Source organism: Salmo trutta, chromosome 34 (assembly GCF_901001165.1).
Source record: "Salmo trutta chromosome 34, fSalTru1.1, whole genome shotgun sequence".
NCBI classification, from domain to species: domain Eukaryota; kingdom Metazoa; phylum Chordata; class Actinopteri; order Salmoniformes; family Salmonidae; genus Salmo; species Salmo trutta.
The window spans coordinates 37,562,706-37,567,705 of record NC_042990.1 but is presented as its reverse complement, the minus strand read 5'-3'; positions in this window follow the sequence as shown (position 1 = coordinate 37,567,705).

Sequence of the window (5,000 nt, the reverse complement as noted above, 5' to 3'; positions counted from 1 at the left end):
CCCTTAGGGATATTAATGTGAATCGGTAACATCCACACAGACTGAGTAAATGTGTTACAAATATGTTCGTCCATTGATATATGTGAATGTACAGGGAACCCAGCTACATTTTTGGAAAGCTGTTAAATCACTGAAGGGTTGTGTGTCCTCTCCCCAAGACATTAATTTACATTCTGGTCCTATTACTGACAAAATTGATATCATTAATGCATTTAATCACTAGTTTTATCTCTGCGGGTTTGATATTTGAATGTATTTCAAAGCCAGCTCTTGAAAAAAAAGTAGTTTGGATGTAGACGGTGAAACTCTATTGAATGAAACTGAACATGCTGGTCAGGAGATTTGTTTTTTTCGGAAATTCACAGATAAAGAAGTCCTGGATGCTTTGTTAAAAAAAAAAAAAAATCCACAGAGGCTGATCATTTGGAGCCTGGTCTGTTTAAGTGTACAGCACCCCTTATTGCTGGCTCGGTAGCCCAAATATGTGTTATTAATTTAACATTGTTATCAGGAAGTATTCCAAAAGCATGGAAATATGCATATGTGCTACCCCTCCATCAGGGTGGGGATTGACACCTATCGCCCCATTTCAAGACTACCTTCTTTAGCTAAGATTCTTGAATCCTTGGTTAATGTTCTGCCTTGTTCATTGACCTGTCAAAGGCATTTGACACTGTTGATCATTCTGTTTTGCTGAAGAAATTATCAAGAGTAGGTCTGGGATGTACAGCCTGTTTATGGGTTTCAGAATTATCTTAGCGACAGAACTCAGGCCATCTTGATAGATGGGGTTAAATCTGAATTTCTTGAGATTCAAAAAGGTGTTCCTCAGGGTTTGATTTTGGGTCCATTATTGTTCACCTTGTATATTACTGACATAGGAAACACTGTTAATACTTGTAGCATTCCTCTCTATGCAGATGACACAGGTTTGTATTCCTGTGCCGCCTCGGTGCAGCAGGCCGTTCGTGAACTTCAGCATGACTTTGATTCAATTCAGAAATCACTTACAGATCACTTACATATGTACAAGTAAAACCAAGCTCTTGCTGTTCTCTAGGTCACGACATGTTGACCCTGAGGACCTGCATATTTGCACTACAAATGGAGCCCAAGTTAAGCTTGTTTCTCAATATAAGTACCTAGATGTCTGGATTGATCAAAGTTGTCCGTCGTAACTGAAAGTTGTCCTTCGTAACGCATATAAAAAAATCTGACTAAGAAGCTAAGATCCAAGATTGTATTTTCATATCGAAATAAATCACACGTTAGTATGAAAAATAGGAGAAAGATTGTTCAAACAACATATTGGATTTTGGTGATATTGTTTACATGCATGCGGCAACCTCTGTTTTAAAACCTTTGGACGCAGTCTACCATTCAGCTATACATTTTAACACGGGGGACAATTTTAAGACTCGTCATTGTAGTCTGTACAAAAAATGTAGGATGGATCTCTGTCTGTAAGAAGAGAGCTGTATTCTCTTTGATTTATTTACAAAGCAATCTGACAGAAACTCCCTCTATATGTAACATCATTAACTAAGATAAAAACCATAAGTTATCAAACCCGTTCACAGGAATGGATAACACTAGAGATCCCTTCAGTCTCCACAGATTTGAGAAAATCTGCGTTTAGTTTTTTTGCCAATAATTTCTGGAACAATCTACAGAATTCACTGCAGTTAGATGTGCTGATGCCACTCGGGCATTTTACATTATGGACAGTTAGATGTGCTGATGTCAACATTATGGTTTGATTATGTAGTTGAATGTGATTGCTTTTATTAAATGTTTATTTTTATTGTGCTGAACTATATTGTTTTAAATACACGTGTATGTTGTTTTAATATTCAGTTTTTATTGTAACGTGTACAGGGATCTCTTGTAAAATAGATGTTTAATCTCAATGTGACTCCATGTTTAAATAAAGGTTAAATAAATACATAAAAATAATACACAGTCAGTATTTATCATCTTTACCACTGATGTTACAGTATTACCTCTGAATACTACACTGAGTGACTGCAGTTGTTAAAAATCAGCCGGATGAGACTGGTTGTGGCAAAACAGAACAGGGGGGGGGGGGGCTTCAGTTTTCCTGCAATTCTGCACCGTTTCTTAACAGGGGGAATCAATATTTATGAACAGAACACAACAATCTTTCTTACCTTTTGCCACAATAAATTATATAGAAAACATGTTTTGATGACTAGATTACTAATCTACTCCCTTCCCTGAAAATCCCACCCCCAATAACAAATAGACATGTCTGAAACCCTACCAAACCTGTGACTCACAAACATCGTGCCCCCTTCTCTAAAAAAAACCCACCTACAGTGATCGATTGACAGGCCAAACTGTTAGGAATGTGACCAGGACAACGCATGACAACAATGAAGAAACAGAATTGAAAATGGGAGGAATAATATTGTTTTACCCTATAAGAATTTAAATTGTGTACTTGTAGGTTAAGGAAAAAGCATTGTTAAATTGCAAACTAAGTTGTATTTTTTTTTTTTTTTGTCACAAATAATGCAATCACAGTAATGTAGTACAATTACAAATGTGAATTTTTATTTCTCTTTTAACAATTTTCTTTCTCAGTATGGCAGTGTTATCTGGTAGGACATTGAACAAGAACTGTCAACTTGAAAATGCAAACTGGAGTTTTGCATTTCAATTAGGTCATAGATTATGTTCATATAAAAACAACATTGCATACGTATTAATTTATAATTATCATTATGAAATTAGCATTTTGGGGGGGGCCAGCTATATATATATATATATATATATATATATATATCCATAAATTTCAGCCCGAACTCTGCAATTAAAATAATAAAATGTAGCTCCGGTAGTATGTGTTATATTTTAAGTTTGGGCTAGAGCAGAAGTCTTTAACCTTTTCTTTCATAACAGCTACTTTCTACTAAAACCTTTTTTTGCAAGCAACTCATATAGGCTACAGCCTGCATATTTTGTTATTGTGTAGGCCTAAGTTGGTTAATAGAAACAAAGAACAGCACTGTATGCATACATAATGTCATTGCGTTTCTTAAAATCACACATTTTGAACAAAAATCATTTGACTGTTGCCTACCTTGAGAATCTTGTATTTTTAAGATATGAGAAGAAGAAGAAAAAAAAACGTTTTGGATTTGGACAAATCTGTAGACTGCAGTTACAGGACTAGGCGACTATAAATACTTTCTGCATATTTGACAAGAAATCATGAAGAAACAGACTAGTCATGAAAAGTATGAGGAATAACGAAAGTGTAGTCTCAGCAAGCACACTACTTGACCGTGCCCTTTCATCGCAAACATTTTTGTCAATGTTTAAATAAAAAAAATATTAACTTGACTCAGCAGCATTCATATTTGATCAAATGAGAGTAGAAATGCCTTATTTGATCGATAGTACATACCGAGCCAAGCAGAGCTGTTTTATCGAGGTACAAATATCCTGTCGTTTTTATTTTTGCACATAGACACATACAGACACAGCTTGGCTGCGTTGCGAAGCGAAGCAGCTACGTTACGCTCTCATATAGGGAACAGCTACGTTACGCTCTCATATAGGGAACAGCTACGTTACGCTCTCATATAGGGAACAGCTACGTTACGCTCTCATATAGGGAACAGCTACGTTACGCTCTCATATAGGGAACAGCTACGTTACGCTCTCATATAGAGAACAGCTACGTTACGCTCTCATATAGGGAACAGCTACGTTACGCTCTCATATAGAGAACAGCTACGTTACGCTCTCATATAGAGAACAGCTACGTTACGCTCTCATATAGAGAACAGCTACGTTACGCTCTCATATAGGGAACAGCTACGTTACGCTCTCATATAGGGAACAGCTACGTTACGCTCTCATATAGAGAACAGCTACGTTACGCTCTCATATAGAGAACAGCTACGTTACGCTCTCATATAGGGAACAGCTACGTTACGCTCTCATATAGGGAACAGCTACGTTACGCTCTCATATAGAGAACAGCTACGTTACGCTCTCATATAGAGAACAGCTACGTTACGCTCTCATATAGGGAACAGCTACGTTACGCTCTCATATAGGGAACAGCTACGTTACGCTCTCATATAGAGAACAGCTACGTTACGCTCTCATATAGGGAACAGCTACGTTACGCTCTCATATAGAGAACAGCTACGTTACGCTCTCATATAGGGAACAGCTACGTTACGCTCTCATATAGGGAACAGCTACGTTACGCTCTCATACAGGGAACAGCTACGTTACGCTCTCATATAGGGAACAGCTACGTTACGCTCTCATATAGGGAACAGCTACGTTACGCTCTCATATAGAGAACAGCTACGTTACGCTCTCATATAGGGAACAGCTACGTTACGCTCTCATATAGAGAACAGCTACATTACGCTCTCATATAGGGAACAGCTACGTTACGCTCTCATATAGGGAACAGCTACGTTACGCTCTCATATAGAGAACAGCTACATTACGCTCTCATATAGAGAACAGCTACGTTACGCTCTCATATAGAGAACAGCTACGTTACGCTCTCATATAGGGAACAGCTACGTTACGCTCTCATATAGAGAACAGCTACGTTACGCTCTCATATAGAGAACAGCTACGTTACGCTCTCATATAGAGAACAGCTACGTTACGCTCTCATATAGAGAACAGCTACATTACGCTCTCATATAGAGAACAGCTACGTTACGCTCTCATATAGAGAACAGCTACGTTACGCTCTCATATAGGGAACAGCTACGTTACGCTCTCATATAGAGAACAGCTACGTTACGCTCTCATATAGGGAACAGCTACGTTACGCTCTCATACAGGGAACAGCTACGTTACGCTCTCATATAGAGAACAGCTACGTTACGCTCTCATATAGAGAACAGCTACGTTACGCTCTCATATAGAGAACAGCTACGTTACGCTCTCATATAGAGAACAGCTACGTTACGCTCTCATATAGGGAACAGCTACGT